Here is a 20,168-nt window from a genome sequence, read left to right as displayed (position 1 = left end):
GGAGGGGAGGGGAGGGGAGGGGAAAGGAAACTTGTAAAACTTTTTGGATAGTGCTAGGCACATAGGAAGCCCTTAATGTTTGCTCTTCTCCATAGAGACCCAGAGAAGAATCTATCTACCTGGTCACTCCCCATAGGAGCCTTGTGGTTCCACCTCTGCCTTTGGTGACCTGGGTCTCCTGCCTGCAGGCACTCTTTCCACAGCAGGTCTTGTTTTTGCAATACTCGTGCTCTACCCATCCTGGGCTTCTCTCTTCTCTGCTCATCGTGTTCACGAGACCGCAGGTTACCTTCAAGTCTTGGACAGGACACCTCGTTTCATTTAAGGATGGCATGCTCTGCAGCCTACAAAGCTGAAATGGAAAATAGCAGAGGAAACGGGCCGCTGAAGAGTTGTCTCCATGGACAAGAAGACTTACCGCTGTTACAGAAAGATCAGGAGACTCAGAGCTATCTGCAACTCCAGTTCCAGATCTGACAGCCTTTGGCCCCCACAGGCACCCTTACACACATGGTAGGTATTGACTCATGCACTTAAAACAAAAATAAATAAATAAATAAATAAATAAATAAATAAAATGTAAAACAAGCGGAGGAAAGGCTCCTTAGTGTTTCAGATAATATAGGCAGACAATACCTAGTACATCACCAGCCCTGCCCCGCCCCCATGCATGCACACACACACATGTGCACACACACACACACACACACACACGAGGGCGCTGTGCTTAGCAGCATGTTGCTTGTCTTATAAACCTTAGCTCATGTCATCTCCACAGAGCCATTATATTCCAGGTCCTTATTGCAGGCCTGCTTTACAGTAGAGGAAGCTCGGAGAGGTCATGTGACTTTTCCAAGGATGCCCAGACACTGAGTGGCGGAACTGGGCTTCCCACCTGGCAACTGGCTGCGCCCTTAGCCCCAGAGGAGACACCCCAGCACAGAATAGGAGACCTTTTTTAGGAATTCAGAAAACATCACCTCCTTCCCTCCCACACAACATCGAAAAGGCCCCCACTTTGCAGGGCTGGCTGGGCCCAAGTTCAGGAGTTATTAACTTCTTCATACTTCTCTCTTTGCCTCATTCTGGGGGTAAAATTGCATTTGGTTTTTAAAATTCCCTTTTTATTTAGTCGCTGTGAATGTTAAGAACTGCCAGTACTGGGAGCTGAGATCCCATCCATATGCCAGGTTTTAAATAGCAGACGAGAAACAAGTTGACACAGGGAGACCAAACTCATCCCAAACATGCAGCTACTGCACTGTTCAGACACGAACCCGGTGCCCCCGCCCCGCCCTGCCTCCTCGCCCTGTCTTCCCACTTCAAATGCTTGCAGAAGTCATCTTTCTTGTTTCAGAAACAGCACAATCTCCATCTGCTGCTTTGCATGTGTGAAGCTGTGAGCAGTGGCCCAGGCTCCCAAAGGTGTTTGTTTGGACTGTTGGTTTGCCTCAGGCCGTGGGAGTGACCATCCACGACCGTCCCTTCTACCTCATGAAGTCACAGGTCCTCCATGGCTATAGCGACTGAGCTTCATGCACTGAAAACACACTGAGGTGGACATTGTGTTTGCCAAAAGAGGCTCCTTAGCCTTGGGTAGGAACTAAAGATGTTGCCCTCACCTTGGATATCGTTTTCCCCTCTACAGAGTTGTTGGTTGTAGCAGATGGAGCAAAGCATGATGGTCAAGGCCCTGGACCTAGCCTGAACTGCTTGGCTTAAGGACCTATGAACAAGCCCTATCTGAACCTCAGTTTCTTTTCCTGTAAAGTGGGGTTTCTCAGTAATGCCTGTCTTTTGGAGAGCATTGTCTTGAAGGTTAAGAACCCAATATTATACTAAACACTGAGGCTAGCATGAGGTAAGTAGGAATGAATACCACTTGGGGTCACCACAGCCTAGGACTGCCTGCCTCCAGAAATCCCTGGGCGGAGTCCTGTGTCCATGCATGTAGGTCACCAGCCCGGGCTTTGGTACTTGCTCTGAGCCCTCATTACTGGAGTAGACTTATTCCACTGGGAACTCAACACACCTTTCAATCTTCAACCACCCCGTTTTTTTCTCCAGCCTGAGCCCACAGGGCCTGTCTGGGCTACAGGGAGGGGGCAGGGTTGATCTATGGGTTGGATAACCTGCCTGGGGAAAGGGAGGGGGCCTCTGACCCAGGGGTAAATCATGGACTTCCCCCAGGGCCCGTCAGTTTCCCAGGAAAGGAGCCCGGGGCATTTGTTATCTCAATGTTTCCCCTGAGGGGCTGACCACATGATTCATTTCACTCACACTAATTGGATGTAAATTAGATGAGAAATCAGTAATTTGTCCATAGATTTGTCATTCCAGTGGTGGCTTTCCAGCTTTCCAGGCAGAGCGAAGCCCTGGCCGTGCAGGCGCCCCCCAGCTGTATGGAAGGAAAAAGAAGCCTTCCTTGGGGGCGAGGGATGAGGAATGGGGGAAGGATGGGGTAGTTTTCCCGTGGCGATCTCTGGCTTTGCACTGCTTTAAAAGGATAGAGAAGAGGAGCAGGGAAAGAGGAAGAAGGCCGGAGGAGTGATGTGGGGGGAGAAGGAGAGAGAATCTGCTGGGGGTTGGGGGACCTTTCAGGTGAGGTTGTTTAGTGTCAATAGGAGAAAGGATTACTGCCGACCTCCTCCAGCAACAATATGCTAATCAACCCCCTGGGCCCACTCCGGGCTGGGAAGCCGGGCAGCTGCCTGTCTGTCTCTGGAGCCTGATGGCTTCTGATTTAATGAGGGGGAGGGCATAGAACAGGCCCTTGCTCTTGGGAGTGGAATCAGACCATGCTACACAGGTCAGGGAAGCGTACAAGGGGTGGGTCTGTCTGGGGGACCAGCATGCAGAAGAAGAGCAGCATCCTGGGTCCCCCAAAGCCCCCCTCAGCATTGCTCTAGGGTGGGCAAGAGCAGCAGAGCATGCTCCATTTATTAGAGAGACAGGCAGAGTCCCCTGAGAAAGGGCAGAAATGCAAATATTTTTAAAGGAAATTTCAGGGCCGCAACCAGGGTCTAAAGGAAACAGTGAGAGTGGCAAGTAGAAATGGGAAAGGGGTCATTGTCGAAAGACGCCTTGGAAGTACTTGATACTAAGCTTGCACGCACACACACACACACACACACACACATGCACACACACACCAGGGGGATGACCACCACTCTAGTACTGTTGCTGAGAAAGGACTCCTAAAGGTGGCCTTTTCTTGTCCAGAGAACTGAAAAACAGAGGTTGAGAGTGTCCGAGGGGTTGGGAGTTTGAAAAGGTTCAAAGGGGTTCGATGAGATGGCTCAGCATGTAAAGGGGCTTGCGGCCAAGCCTGAAAACCTAATTATACCCAGGTCTCACATAGTGGAGGAAGGAGAGAATCATTTCAGATGCTGCCTCTGACCTCCACATGAGCTCTCTGACATCAGTGCATGCATGTCCCCCCTCCCCCTGCTCACTCGCTCTCTCTAACACACAGGCACGTGCACACACACACAAACACACACACGCACACACACAGAGAGACAGACAGATGCAGAGACAAAGACAGAGAAGATAAATACATTCACACATACTTTTCAAAGAAAAGACTCAGAGTCATGTGCTCATTCATTCATTCACTTAAATCCACACATTTTATTAGGCTTTACTTTTTGCCAGGCTTGGCAGAGGGTGAGCCAAAAGACTCAGTTCCTTTAGCTCTGGAGCAGCCACTAATCAACTCATTGTCCACATCCTCCGAGTGTGATGATAAACTGTGCTGAGGACCAGTTGTGGTCAGAGCATGGAGCTTTGACAGCTGGTAAGAGAGGAACTGGGTGCTGGCTGGCCTGGGAGGTCCTGCAGAATCATGCTAGGAACGGATTCAATGACAAGAGTCTAGTCATCTCACAAGGAACAGCACAGACCACTGTGCACGTGTGCATGACGCATGCACCTGAGTATCTGAAAATGTTTTGTGAGTGTCTGTGCCTGAGGGTTTGTCTTCCTGCAAGTCAGTGGGGGGGGGTGGGGGGTGGCAAGGGAGAGGTTGTATTCTTCTCACAGTATGTGATCTTGTTGGGTACATTCCACACAATCTGAAATCCAGGTCTACCTCTATGCTTCATGTCCCCAGTCTGAAAAAGAGAAGGGATTTTTTGGTTTCATGAGCAACGTTTCCATGATCTGTGTCTCTTTCAGGAGGTTCTGTGGATGAGAGCGTCTGGCTCAGTGAGCTTCCATCGGGACTTCTCTTTCCTGAACCTACCTTCCAGTCTTCCTTCTTTGCTCACTGCCTTATGTACTAAGTGCTGTAAGCAGTTTACATCTGTGTGGTTGTGTGTGGTGGTTGTGTGTGTGTGTGTGTGTGTGTGTGTGTGTGTAACTGAGATCATCAGGCACACCAGCGTGGGCCTTTACCCACTGACTGGCTATCTCACCAGACTCCCTGAGTGCTTTTTCAGTGCACCGTTCAAGTCTCTTCCAGTTTCCTTTCCTTTTGCTATGATAAAACACGGTGACCAGAAGCAACTTCCAGAGTTAAGGATTTATTTGGTTTATATTTCCAGGTCACAGTTCATCATGAGAAGTCAGGACAGAAGCTTAAAACAGAAACCATGGAGAAACGTTGTTTGTTGAGTCATTCTTTGCCTGGCTCCCAGGCTCCTACTCAACCAGCTTTCTAATATAGCCTAGGACCACCTGCCTGGGATAAGTACCACCCACTGTGGACTGGCCCTTCCTACTTCAGTTAGCAACCGAAACAATGCCCCACAGGCCTACCTGAAGTAGGCAATTCTTAAGGCAAGGCTCCCTCTTTCAAGGTGATTCAAGTTGACAATAAAATCTAACCAGCTCATCTCCCAATCTGTTATGTCATTTGGTGGGTATTTGTAATCCCATTTTACTGATGGAGGAACAGAAGCTCAAGGGTCAAGTGACGTGTCAAAGATCATGTCAGCAAGAGCCAAGAAGCTTTCTCTGGATTCAGAACTTGACTTTCCCATACCTGCTTTTAACCACTCCACACTCCCTACCCCCACTCCTGTTTCCTGCCTCCCTCCTCTCTCTTCCTCTTTCTCACTCTCCCTGGCTTCTATAAACATTGACAAGTTCACAATGAACGAGAGGCCTAGTTATTCACATAACACCGTGCCTTCCTGCTTTGCACAAATGTGGTTTCGTAACAAGGATCTGACTCATGCTCAACTTTTGAGGACACCTATATCCGCATTCCATTGCCAGTTCCTCGCAAATGCTAAGGTGTTGAGGGAGAATCATCGACATTTTAAAGTTGGAAGCACATGCCTCGATCCACACAGGCAAACTGAGGCCCTACAGGAAAAGGAAGCTTATGAAAGACAAACTGAGTCCCCAGTGGAGACAAAAAAGACAGACAGGGCCCCTTTGAATGTCTTGTGTTCCAGCCAGTACACCTGGCTTACCTCTGAGAAATCAGCGTGTCCTTCTAAAAGGCACCCAGGAGAACATGGCAAGAGAATGCCCCACCTTGATGGGGAACCCATGATCCCTAGGGGCAAAGGTCCCACCAACCATTCTAGAAGTTCTAATTTAATCGCCAGGTTTTAGGCTGCATGGTAAGTTCTCTTTCTCAATTTGAAGAAACCTCTTTCCTAACTATTAGGAGGATACACTTATATTCAAGAGCACTGTTTCTCTATCCCATGGGCCAGAGGACAGGGAAGACAGAGCCTGGGAGAGGCAGATATTGGCTGGCAGCAAGATATTCTTGCCTACCTACCCTGTGACCACGCTGCTGGTAGCCAAGGCTAGAAGAGCAACTGCTGTCATTTCTGCTGATGCGCTTCAGGATTCTTGCTCAGATGTAAGTCTGTCTGATGGCTGGTACTCCAAGATCAGGTTGAATGCTCAAGAATCTTGATTCTTGATTCCACTGGAGAAATTCTGCAATAGCATGGAAGTGACCTTGAATTTGAGCTCCCCTGTCTTTTCCCAGTCTGTGCTCCTGGACTAGCAACAAACCCAAGGTGTTAGTTTCCTCATTTAGAATGTCTCCCAGGGTCATTGGGGGACTTTCTCAGAGATGGATGTGGTTCCATGCCTGCCCACTAGGGAGTGCTCAAGAAATGCACAATCCCTTTCTTTCGTCTTTGTCCTTTCTGTCAATCATCTTTTCTTTCCTCATATCGTTCCTTATTGAGGACTTGCAGAGTTAGTCCTGGCACAAGCTAGAGTCATCTAAGCAGAGGGGACCTCAACTGGGAAAATGTCTCCATAAGACGGGCCTTTAGGCAAGTCTGTGGAGGCATTTTCTTGATTAATGATTGATGTGGGAGAGTCCACTCTATTGTGCTACCCCAAGTAGGCAGTTCTGGGGTATGTAAGAAAACACACTGAGCAAACCAGGAGAAACCAGCCTGTAAGCAGCATTCCTCCACAGTGTCTGCTTCAGTTCCTGCTTCCAGGTTCCTGCTTTGAGTTTCTGCTATGACTTCCTTCCACGGACTGTGACATGGATCCCTGGATCTGTAAGCTGAAATCAACCCTTTCTTCCCCAAGTTGCTTTTGGTCATACTGTTTTGTCATAGCAGTAGAGAGCAAGCTAGGACAGTGGAGCTGGGTTAGGGGGAGCAACAGACTCAGGGTTGTCTTGTCCAGGAACTGGAAGGTAATGTTAGACTGAAGACAGGATGCCACACACAGGAAGAGGAACCCCAAGCTCTAAGCCCAGCTAAGTCACCAACCGTGGGCCCAGGAAAGCAAGCACTTGCTGGAAACCAAGTGTGGCCCTTCAGACATCTAACTCTGGGTTGATGGCTTACTGGGCATAGGATGCCAACTCCCAGACAGACTTTCAAGATCAGCTGCTGGACTGAACTGAGTCAGATTAGGCATTTGTTGGTACAAAGTAAGTCCTCTGTGGCAAAGTTACCATTGTCTTCTTCTGTTGTTATCCTTAGCTCTGTGGGTCAAATCAAACATACTGACATCTTAAAAAAATAGCAAACTGGGGCTGAAAGAGAGAGAGAGAGATGGCTCAGCAGTTTAGAACACTGGCTGTTCTTCCAGGGGACCCAGGTTCAATTCCCAGCACCCACATGGTGGCTAATATCATCTGTAACTCCACTCCCAGGACATCTGATGCCCTCTTCAGGCCTCCAATACATACAGGCAAAACACTCATGCACATAAAAATAGGTAAATCTTAAAAACAGTCAAAGCGGTTAACTGCTACCAACTAATAGTCACCGTGTAGCAGGCATGTTACACAGATTAACTCCATTAGAGTGAACTGTGTGGACTAGATTGTGTCTCCTCATAGATCAAAGCTCTGACTCCTCCCAGTCCATGTAAAAGGAATGCAATCAGTGCCTACAAGGAGGCAATTCCTGCTAATTAATATGTTAATCACATGACCCAAATACAAGAAAGAAACAACTTGAAGGAGAAAAGGTTAATTTTACCTCACACTTCAGGGGGATTTCAGTTCATTGTAGTGGGGAAACGCAGCAGTGGGTGTTGGCTTCATCCTTGGCTTACTGAAGTCTGGGGCTGTTCACATGGTGCAGACCAAGAAGCAGAGAATTTGGGGCAGGAACAAGAGGTGAGCATCCTGTTCAAAGACTGGCCCCTAGTGGCCTTCCCTTCTTCCACTAGACACGTCCCACATTTTGAGGGCTCCACAGCTGTCAAGCTAGTGTTAAAATCTAAGGATAAGAGCCCATGGTCTGCATTTCAGATTCAAAGCCTAACAGGTCATAAAGGGATTTTGATTTGATAGAACTGACATCCTATAAGAAAGGGACACTGGTGTATGAGTCCTTTCTCTCTCCCTCCCCCTCTCTCTCTCTCTCTCTCTCTCTCTCTCTCTCTCTCTCTCTCTCTGATATAGTGAGAAGGCAGCTGTTTGCTTGCCAGAAAAAGTTCCAAAGGCCACTGTCCTTACCACCTTGAGTAGCTTTGGCCCCTACCCAGTATGTGTCCAGGGCAGTGAAGGAAACTGAGGAGTGACTCCCAACATGGCTGGAAAGCTAACTGGCTAGGCGAAATAGAAATGTTTTCTTTCCTTCCAGCTGCATCTTCAGTGACACCATGCTGGTATTGTGACCTACCATAGCAGTAGCATTTACACTGCAGGAATCGGTAGACACTACAATCTAGAGCTTTTGCATCCGAGAACCAGTTATTAAACCTTCAGAGCACACTATTTTAGACTACATCAAACATATAGAAGAAGTATGTAAGGGCCAGGATCCTAGACAGTAAGGGTCTTGGTCCTTCGGGAAATTGCCTGGTGACATGCTCTGGATTTCGTCGGATAGAACACATGTTAAAGCTGGAAAGAGCTTTGAAGATAATCAGGTCCGTGTTTCATTTCACGGATGGAAAGCCAGGATCCAGAGAGGGGAAATGACTTGCCTAGGGTCTCTCAGCACATATGGCAATGATTCAAGTTAATCTATATCCAGTCACTTCAAACCTATAAATCGTGTAGGGGTAGTGGGGGTGTGTGTGTGACATGCCAGAGGTTTTCTGGTATAGCTCAAGCATCCATGCTGCTATTTGGGGAAAGATTTCGTGAGGATGAGGTTGTGTTTTCCTGGTTTCCTGGCTGTTTTTTCTTCTTGCGTTTGCACACCCCACAGGGTGTAGTAGAGAGATAAGCGAGATGCACACTCTATAATCAATAATGCAGCCTCTTCTGTCTCTGAGTGGAGTCTGTGGAAGTCGATGGGAATAGCACAGCTTGTAAATGTGCAGATTGGACCGGAGCCCTAAAGTGCACCCTAGAAAACACGGCTGCGTGTTCTTCATCTACAGCTAATTATAACTTTATTCATTACAGTCTGGCTCATAAGATTATAGGCCTAAATCAGGAATAGAATATGTGTTACATATATATTTTTATAATACTTTTCCTCCGTCAGAAGTGAGTCTCTGCCTCGATCGGAGGCGTGAAGTCAGAGTCCCGTCCCTGAGTCAGGCATCTGCAATGTGGCATTTTCTGTCGCCGCCCCACACTTTGCTTAAAGCAACGTGAAGGTGTTAAACAACTCAGAACGCGCCCGCCCCACCCGCCCCACCCGGCAAATCACAGCGCCTGTCAAAGGAAGATGTAGAAGGAGTTATTAATCTTTGGGGCCAACTGTTTTTAATTATGTACATACAGTATTCAAATTAGTTTCAAAATGGTCTTGGAGGTTCAGTTCGTCCCCGCAGTTTATCCTGCCGGGCACGGGGCCTGCAAGTGCCAAGGGAGAAGGCAAGACGGAAGACTGCCCTCGATCCATAGGGCTTGTCAGAACCCCTTGAGGATCAGCTCTTGGGCCTCTTTCACTGTGGTTCTTTCCTTAGGTAACCTCAGTGCAGTCCTTGCTTTGGAATAGCATCTATATGCTAATGATGTCAAAACATGCTCTCTAGCCCTTCTGTGCTCTTGACTTGGGAGAATCACATACCGACTCCACTTCAGCTTCTTCTTGAGGGCTTTGTAGACATCTAAAGGCTTTGATGCTCAAAGCAAAACTTGATCTTCTCTAGCAAAACATGCCCTGCCCCAAGTATTCACATATACACGGCCACTATTACTCAATAAGTAACACCATCCATGTGCTCATCCTGCAAAGCCATGGGTTTTTCAGGCTTCTTCTTTGCTTTCTATTTGAACATCAATGAATGTATTTAATGGCCGTCACTTACACATTATACCCAGATGTCCTCTCCTCCTCGACTGTGTCGTAGCTACTCCCTGGTTGTCACTATCTTGTCCTGGGCCACAGTAGTAGCCCCTTAGATTGTATCACTGATTCTTGCCTTGTATTTCCAAGGCCTATTCTCTACCCAGCAGCTGGGGGAAGTCTTTAAAATACACAGTCCTGTCCACTTCTCAACTCACAGCCCTCCCATAGCACAAGCATAAACTTCAGGTCCCTTGCAAGGGCCTAGAGGGACTCTCCCTGAATCCAGTCTCAGCCCATCACTCGACTCTCATCTTCCTGTCACTGGAACTCTTGAAACTAATTGAGCCTCAGATATGAGATTCACTCATTCTTCACCCCTAAAATTCATCTTCTTGTCTTTAACCTGGTTTTGGAATCCATCAACTGTTAGCTCCTCATGAGTCCTTCCCAGAGGTACTGAGCCTGGGTAGGAGAGGGATGACAACCCTTTCCATGCTCCCTCAGAGTTCTGTCCTTACGGCTAACTCTTCTTGATCATGTAACAGAATATTCGACCAAAGCAAGTTAAGGGTGGGAGAACTTATCTTGTCCCGAGGTTTCCATCTCAATGGGAAAGGTCTGGAGGCAGAGGCAGTTTGGAGCTATAATTCAGGAAGCAGAGATAGCACAGGAAGCAGAGCTGGACCCTAAACCCCAAGCCTGACTTACAGTGGCCTGTTTTCTCCAGCTAGGTTCTACCTCCCCAAAATTCCACAATCTCCCTAAAACGGAACTACCAGCAGTGGACTAAGTGTTCACACAAGTGTTTCCACATAAGTCTGTGGGGACATTTCACATGCAAACCATAACAGGGCAAGGGAGGAGAAGGCTGACTGTTGACAACCCCAGATGTCCACAGTAGCTGTGGGCTAAGAGTTACAAATCCAGCAGTTATAGTTCATTGGTCGAAGCTGGGTTGTGATTCTGCCTCCCCGTCCTCACACTGTCCTGTATTTCCTTAAAGGCAGACTGGCCATTCATTTCAAATTAAACTCCTGTCCCCTGGAAAGTAGGCCTTTATTTTCATGTCTCCCAAATAAACCTGGCCTTTCCAAAAACCCTGTGTGCAAGGACTGTTGTATATAAATATATATGTTTATATATGTAATACATGTAATACATGTATGTTTATATGTGTAATACATGTAATACATGTATGTTTATATATGTAATACATGTAATACATGTATGTTTATGTGCACATGTGTGCACTTGCATAAGAAAGCCAGAGGGTATCTCTTCTTTCTTTCTTTCTTTCTTTCTTTCTTTCTTTCTTTCTTTCTTTCTTTCTTTTTTCTTTCTTTCTTTCTTTCTCTCCCTCTCCCTCTCTCTCTCTCCCTCCCTCCCTCCTTCCCTCTCTCTCTCTCTCTCTCTCTCTCTCTCTCTCTCTCTCTCTCTCTCTCTTTCTTAAAAGATTTATTTATTTATGTATATAACTACACTGTTGTTCTCTTCAGACACACCAGAAGAGGGCATCAGATCCCATTACAGATGGTTGTGAGCCACTATGTGGCTTCTGGGAATTGAACTCAGGACCTTTGAAAGAGCAGTCAGCACTCTTAACTGCTAAGCCATCTTTCCAACCCCAGGTAGTTTTCTTAATCTTTGTTAAACTTGTTTCTTTTTCTTTTCTTTTTTTTTTTTTCTTTTTTTTTTGAGGCAAGGTCTTTCACTGAACCTGGAGCCCACTGATTTTGCTGCTAGCAAGTCCTGGGGATCCTCCTGCCTCCACCTCCCCAGTGCTGGGATTACAGGTGCACAGTACCACATGGATGCTGGGGACCTGAATGTAGGTCCTTATGTCTGTGTAGTCAGAACCATAAGGACTGAGCCATTTCCTTCAAAACTCTTCTGCTCCCAATTAGATGCTCTCTTTCATTCCACTGAGTTCTCAGAGGTCTGTTTCCCTGGTTTTCCTGAGGGCAGGACATGTACTTGCCTGCTTCTCCCTCTTCCATGTCTAGCATTGGGTCTGACACACAGTAGGCACACTTCAAAGAGGTGGTGAAAGCCAGTTGGCTCCTTAGCTGTCTTGTAACAGCAGAGTTGCTTTGCCTCCACAGGCCTATCTTTTCCTCAAAGTGTTAGCTGGTAAGACCATCAGGAGCAAATCTGAACCCCACCCACCCATGCATTGACTGTTCCTGGTGCTATAAAAGTGTGGAGTCCTTAGCAAGCATTCAGTACCTCTCTGCAACACAGAACTCACCACTGAGGGAAGTGTTGGGTCATCTTAATCCAGTGAGAAGGATCTGTGTTGACTATAGTTCCAATCTCCTCTGCCAGGGACTTGGTTGGAGTCCTATCCAATAAAGAGGTGCACGTAGCCTTCTGACATTTTGTTAAAAACAAAGGAACAGTAACTATGATGTTAAAGTCTCTTTGGGAGTTTCCTCTGGAGACAAGAGAGTTTTCCCCCTTTTCCCGAAGATGGCAAATGAGGCCTGGCGTGAAACATAGATTCATAAGGTTTTTTGTGTGCAAACAATATATCCATTATAGAAGAGTTTTATATTCCCTCATCTGACACGCAAGGGTGGCGCTTTGTATAAACCACATTGTTTGAGCAGAAAATTGTATTCTACAGATTTCATTTTGATAAGAGAATCCTGGCTTTGTCACCCAGCAACATTTTAAGAAGTCACATAAAGAAGCAATGCCTTGAAATTGTATTTTCCTAGTGAGCTAATTCTGGTAGGAATCACCATTTCCCACAGTTCCCTGTTGCATCCTGAATATTCTTGGTTTGACTGGAAATGTGTGCTGGCCAAGGCCATAGTCTTTTGTGGCAGCTACCCTGGGTGTGTCACTCATGTCAATGGTGCCAAGACCATCATCTTTGTCATCGTCATGGTCATCATCATCACCATTCACCTTTGTTGAGGGTGGTCTGTGCCTTCTGGGTAGTATCTTTGGAAATTCCATTTGTTTTGTTCTAGAAACCCAGAATCACATAGCCTATCCTGGCCTCAGACTCCTTATAAAGCCATCCTGACTGTGCATATCTGACCCTCCTGCCCCCACATCCTGACTGTAGGGACCACAAGAATGCACGACCATGACTAGGTTATGTGCTGGTAGAGACTGAACCCAGGGCCTTCTGCATGCTACATCTTCGGTGCCCTGCCAACTGAGCTACATCTTCAGAAAGGATATCTCTGGCTCATTGAAAAAGTGATGCAGTGGACAGAAACCTGTCTTTCCACTTCCACAGGCTTCTCCCGACAGCATGGGGAAATTCTAGACAGTCCCTCTTTGATATGGAAGGAGTCATAAAGCCTGGAAGTTCATGTGCCAGAGGAGACATGATTCACAGTCACCATACTGTGTAGGAAGGATGAACTGGGATGCAAACTGCCAGCATGCTCCAGGGTTTGCCTCTCGGTAATGTGAGCTTTGCAGTCTGGCCAGGAGTGAGCTTTTTACCATAAACATTCAGGGCATGCTGCTTATGTTTTAAAAGTGACGTGTTTTAATTTCCAGCCAAAAATACTATATGTTTGGATTGCAGTTTCTCAAGTTGCTAAAAAATTATTCAGAGGAGATGAAAACCTGCCATGCGGTAGAGGAAGCGGCCTGATGTTTAATGCAAAGGCGAGACCGAATCTCTCCGAACGAAGCATGCTCTCCTCTTTAAACCCGCCTGTGAACAGGAATGTGGCAGAGCTGAGACATTTGGGGTCTGCCACGAACTGGTGTCATCTATGGTCAACTTGGATGCCCTTGGAAAAGTCAGGGAAAATTTGTTTAAATGCATACTTTGTTTTTTCATTTATCATGGTATAGAGCAGACAAAACAAGCCCACAAAGCTGCAGGAACAAGGAGCTTTCAAATTTGAATGCCTTGTGATGGTAAAGGTTGACTCTTGCCTATCTGTATATGAAGAGTCAATGGGAGGTTGTGCTCCATGGCTCTGTGCGCTCTGCTGTCCTGGAGGGGGTAGAGGGAGCACCCACCACATTGAACACTGTCAGTCACCATACAACAGGGAGGATGGTGCTGGGGAGCACTGCAGTGGCAGCTAAACAGTTAAATGTTCTAGTCCAGAAGCAATACTTGTCATCTCTCTTGACACTTCATTGACCAGAGCTGGTCACCTGGCTGCCTTGAGACACACTAGCTCTGTGCAATCCAGTCTGTGCCTGGAAGGAGAACCAGAGAATAACAGGCAGCATCGAGGGCTCCACATTGGGTATTGAGTATTGAATGCACATGAAATGGCAGAAAGGAAAGAAAGAACCCGTATCTCAGGGGTGAGAAAGCTTGACTCTTAGCTTCTTTTTAGTCCATTCTGAACAGGATGCAAAAATCTTACATTTTATTTTTCTCTCTTCTCTTGATGTCCTTTAATATCTAAGAAATTGTTTGTAAATTCTTTCTGTATTTGAAAAGCAACTAAGCCATTAAGGTTGAGATGGGTTCTTCTGTCTGGGTAGGTGTGTGTGTGTGTATGTGTGTGTGTGTGTGTGTGTGTGTGTGTGTGTGTGTGTAAACCTGGGAGTGTATGTATGTGCATCTCATGCACATAGAAGTCCACAGAAGTCAGTAAGGAGAGGGTATCCAAACCCTAGAGTGGGAGTTACAGGAAGTTGTGAGTTACCAAATGGGTGCTTTTAACAGCTGAGCCACTCTCCAGGCTCTGCCCCATGTTTTAAGTGCAGAGGCGCCAGCTGAAGCAGAGCATTGGTCTTCATACGCCTATCTTCACTAACAAGTCCCTAGAGAAGTGATTTATCTAACGGGTAAATTTCAGAGAAGGAACTGAACGTGCTTAGTTCTGCCTTTCCTCTATTTTCTTGGTTCCACCCCTGAAGTTGGATAAAGTCAGGACCTTAAGTCAAGTTTTTCAGGACATGATTTGTCCTATAAAAGGGGTACACTGGGGCCAGCCAATTTCCTAGATGGGGAAATTGGAACCTAAAGTAAAGTGCCAGGAAACCACATGTGTAAAGGCTGTTCTGCAGATCATCTTCAAGGCTGCTGATCTGATGGGCATCTGTATTCTCTCTTCTTTCTTTGTTTGTTCCAAACTTGTTCATGGAAGGGAAGGAAGCAAGTGGAATTAATGATCACTCCAAAAATCCAGCTTTGGGAAATGACATGAAGAAGGGAAGATTAGTGCTCCAGGTCCCAGTCCTCTGTCCTCTTCCTTTTCTGTGATTCAAACAAAGCTAGCTCGTTTTCGGGGCTTGGTAGAAAATGCCATGTCTTGTTTATGCCTGGATTCCTCCTGTCAGCCACATTTCCTTGTCTATGATAGGTCCCACAGTCAGTGTTTACAGGATAGGTAAAGCCTATATAGTTGGCCCAGGAAGCTGGGCTAAAATAGTAGGCAGGGAACATGAGAAATGTTGGCCATAGAGCTTCAGAGGTTTGGGAAGAACAGAGACAATGATCTTTGTGGTGATATCTGGAACCAAGTCACTTGCTTTCCCAGTAGGCTCTGGGGCTAATCTACTCATGCTGGTTTGGTCAGGAGCTCTGGTCTACTGGATGAGAACCACTAGAAAAACATGCCCTTTATCAACAAAACCCAACACACCCCTTGATATAAGCTTGCTCTGGTCTACTCACCAGAGGCACATTGAGCTGGGAGCGCAGCTTCCTCCCCAGTGGGCTCTGTCTGATGGAGCCACCTCAATGCCAAATTCATCAGGCCTAGAACTCAGGACTGCTCTGAGCAAGACCTGATTGCCAAAGAAACCTAAGAAGGCTGAGGGTAGTTTGTGTTTAGGTAACTGTACCTAATACACGGTTTGAGCCCAGATCTCGTACATGCACAAACATTGCATGTCAACACAATTTTCTACCTTCAGTGAAAAAAAAATCCAAGCTTTTGTCTTCATCCTCCTTGAGAATAGTGTAAAAGGTAGAGTTTATTAAAAAGAATCTGTCATTTGATGGTCTTGGTTTAGTTCTAATCTGTAGACACATACATACATACATACATACATACATGCATACATACATGTAAGTGTACACACACACACACACACACACACACACACACACACACACACACACTTCTCCAGCCTACAGTCCCATGGAGTTTTAAGTGCAATGTCGTTAGGCTTAATTAACTTCTCCTTTACTGCTTCCGGCATTTGCTACTTATTTAGGACCCCCACTCTTTTGGTCACCCCCATACCTCACATTATCTCTAGAAACCTCATGCTTTCAACAACATCTGTCATTGAGCATAGGCATCCTCTTATCTCTTCCCTGCTCTCAGCTGCAAAGGGATTGCTGTTGACGATATTTTAGCATAGGATAGCCTGGCACAGAGCTGGTGCATTGTCAGGCATCGCCAGAGATTAGTGAGATACACTCCACAGTGTGTGGGTACCGAAAGACTCATTACAAAGCCGGGCATGGTGATACATGCTTGTAATCACAGTGCTTAAGAGATTGAAGCAGGAGAAGCAGACGTTCGAGGCCAGCCTGGTTTTACATAGTGAGTTCCCAGCCAGCTGGGGCTAGCCAAACCCGTGCTCGAAACAAAACAAAAACAGAGACTGAGAGGAAGAGAGGAGGGTGTCTATTTATTTTTGTTATCTTTAATTGTGTGTGTGTGTGTGTGTGTGTGTGTGTGTGTGTGTGAATGTGAGTGCAGGTGCTCACAGATACCAGAGGTGCTGGTCCTCCTTGGAGTTGGAGTTACAGGTGCTTGTGAACTGCCTGGTATAGGTACTGGGATTCAAACTGAGGTCCTTTGGAAGAGCAGTGTGTCCTCTTAACTGCTGAGTCATCTCTCCACCCAGGGGTGTGGATGGACAGACTGAGACAGAAAAACAGAGACAGAGAGATATTAATTATAATCACATATGCCCAGAAAACCTAGGATTAGCATTGGTGAGCTGAAGACCTGGAAGTGTTTGGTGATGTCCCTCTAGTCCGAGGACAAAGGCCAGATATGAGAGCCTGGTGTGAGAGCCAGTCTGAGGGCAGGAGAAGAGCTCAAGCCAGTTTTGTTGGCAGTTTCTTTGTAACCACAGCTTCTAGTAACAGTCCTGCCTGTGTTAGGGGCCAAACCAGTCAGCTGACAAGTTAAATCTCACCCTCAGAGGCACACCCTGAATACCTGACCAATTCTAGACACTCTGTGGCCCAGACTGGTTGAGACATAAAATTAATCATCAAGCCAGATAATCAGGAAAATATCACTTAATTAATTAACTAGTTAATTTATTAATGAGCAAAGTGTGAGTGCTGCTGGTTTGCTTATCACCGTAGCTGCAGGTTCCTGTCGCTGACTTTGAATTGTCCCCAGCTCTTCTCACACCTGTGCAGAAGGTATCCTGAGAAAATGAGGGGGATATTCACACACGCACAGTCCCATAGCCCCTACCACAGTGCTGCCACCTGAGCCCTAGGAAAGCTACCCTGAGTCTCGATGTTGCTCTGTGGTCCTCTCGGTACATCACACTCAAGTTCTTCTCTGCTGCTACCTCCCTAGGGCTCAGGTCGGCCTGGAGGCAGAGCAAGCTGGGCCACCGTAATTACAAACCTGGCTCAGAGCACATGGGAGCTCGGGCTTCTCGTGCCACACCCCTGACTTCTGCCCCTTGCAGACCTACCGTTCTGGGGGTCTACAAAGAGCTGCCTCCTTGTGCTTTCCACAGACACTGAATGGAGCAGGCAGAGCCCATGCCAGCAAGCCCTTGGCAGCCAGACCGATTTGCTTGACATTAGCTGTTTGCATTTGCTCCTGTGCACTCCCAACGTGTGGATTGGCTCATTGTCACACCTCACAAGCAGAGTGGTGGCTATCATGAGCCATCTCATCACCTTTGCTGGTGGCTAGCCGTGGTTGAGTGCTTTCCTTGCTCCTCTGTGCTGGACCAGGGCCTCCAGGTTCTTTCTGGAACTGGCTTGGTCCCTCTCTGGATACAAGAGTGTCAGACATAGAGATTGCTCCCTCGAGCCCCGAGATGGAGATGGGATGTGTGTTCGTTCCTCTGGTGTGTCTGGTTTGTAGCAGAAAGAAGCTGAGCACAGAGCTCCTGGAGAAGTGACCCTTCCTGAGCCCCGAGGCTCACATTAACAGTGCCTTATCCAAGTGGCAAATCTTTGAACTCCTGCTAGCTCACATGGGGTGGGGGCACCAAAGGGCTCCGGCAATTAAAACACCAAGCTAGGTTCAGTGATAGCACGCCTGTAATTTCAGCACTTGGGAAGCTGAGGCCGGAAGAAGGTTGAGGACAGCCTGGGCTACATAGTGAGTTCAAGGTCAGTCTGGGCTGCACGGTGAGACTCTGTCTCAATGAACACATACATACAAACATACATACATACATACATACATACATACATACATAGAATAAAGCAATAGTAAGTTTACAGTGATAGTTGTTATAGACGGGGTACACGACACTTCCTACAGCGAGTGCTAAGGGCTTCACATTAATTATCTTGTTCAGCTCCAGAATTCCTTGAGGGAGGAGCACCTCCATCTCTCTATAGAGACTGGGGAAGCTCATGCTTCCCATGGGCTGGTGACTGAGGTCCAAATAGGCTCCTTCCATTGTCTCTGTCTCCCCACTCTACGTGCAGGCTTTGATTTGTGCCTCCTCCTCTCCCATTTTATTCATTTGCTTGTTTTGTTTTTCTGAATCTCACTCTGTATCCCAGGCTAACCTGGACCTTACTTTGTGATGATCCTCCTGCCTCAGCCTCAGCCACCACTTTCAGACTGGCTCTTCTCACTCTCTCCCATGACAGAGTTTTGAGAGCGGAGACCACGCCCCCTGAGCTGTCAACCTTTTCTCTCGCTAAGAGCCTCTATCCAGATCTTACCTTCCATTTTTTCCTCTGACACACCCTCCTGTTCATTCTGTCTCCAGCTAAGTTTGCAGTGCCTAGTTGAGGGCTTCTTGCTGGTGGCATCCAGCACAAAGTGCAGAGTCCAGACAGGAGCCGAGGCAAAGGCACTAGTTAAGGACGCCACATTCAGGAGGTTCTTAGTGTCCACACTGAGAAAACTCAAATCAGTACAACCCTAGAGCATGAGAGGAGCGGAGGCTTACACACACACACACACACACACACACACACACACACACACAGAGAGAGAGAGAGAGAGAGAGAGAGAGAGAGAGAGATTAAAAACCCAGATGATCTAGACTCTGACTTATTTTACATTAGCAATGCTTCTGAAATTTCTATCTAAACTTCAAAGGAGAAGCAGGGATAGAAAAACACACCAGGGTGGAGGCTAGGGTTATGGTGTGTGGTGAGAAATAATGAAACATAAAAAACTTTATTAAATATAATATGTCCTGCAAGTCTACAGGAGTGTAGATTTCAAATGCCATCATATCAGTCTTGTCAAAAGTGTCCCTTTTACCTGAAAATAGAAAAGAAAGACCTTACATAAAATATATATTTAGTGATATAGGCATGATACTACAGTTTCTTTGAAATTTCATATATAAGGCAGAATAAGTAAGATATTAAAAATAGTGTAACAGTCAAGCCTGGTAGCACACACCTGTAATCTAACACTTGGGAGACAGAGCCAGGAGGACGACCAGTTCAAGGTTAGCCAAAATGCATAGAAATCTTATCTCAACCAAAACAAACCCAGCAACAACAATGACCAGATGTGGTTGTGCTGCACACCTTTAATCCCAGTACATTGGGGGCAGTGGCATACAGATCTCTGTGAGTTGAAGACCAGCCTGGTCTACGTAATGAGATCCAGGACAGCCAGGGCTATGTAGAGAGACCCTGTCTCAAAACGCAAACAACAACAACAAAACAAACCTAATAATGATTATTACTTTCATTATTAAATAATTAAATACACAGGGCATTTGTACTAACAGGATATTATAGATGAGTTATAAAAGTCATTTCTTACCAGAACTTGTACTTTTCTTTTTTATTATTTTTCACACAGGCCCTCACTACAGTGCCCAGTCTGGCTTTAAGTCCTAGGCTCAAGTGATCCTCCTGCTTCTGCACCTCTGGCAGTGGCCACTGTACAGGTCTGGGCACTGTGGGGCTGCAGCTGGCCTGCAAAGCTAAGCTGCAATGTTTTCTTTTCCTTGGCCTCCCTTTCCATCTGGCCATCGGTAGCACTCCCTGCAGGTGGGGAACGACCATCTTCTCATGGGACAGGATGCTTACAATGGAAAATGGTTCACATCTAAGCCAGGCTGTTGCTGTGTGGCTTCTGGTCACACTGTCACTGGGCCTGGACACACAGTGGCTTACTCATCCCTGTCATGGAAGCAGCTTCTCCACTAGCAATTGTAATCCCCATTTTTGGTCTTCAAGTGTTCTGACTGTAGACTCATAGGCAAAATTTCTTTGACCATTTCTGCATATTTGCACATTATACATACGATCTATGTGCATTTTTTTTTCTAAATTGCCTTTGTGACAGTATAAGCCACAGATTCTTCATTATTATGTGTCCACATATTCTATTCTTTTAAGAAGCTGTATGGAATAGAACTACTATCTTTTATTTCACATACACA

This window comes from Grammomys surdaster, unplaced genomic scaffold (assembly GCF_004785775.1).
Source record: "Grammomys surdaster isolate TR1022 unplaced genomic scaffold, NIH_TR_1.0 125863, whole genome shotgun sequence".
Taxonomy (NCBI): Eukaryota; Metazoa; Chordata; class Mammalia; order Rodentia; family Muridae; genus Grammomys; species Grammomys surdaster.
This window is presented reverse-complemented; position numbering follows the sequence as displayed.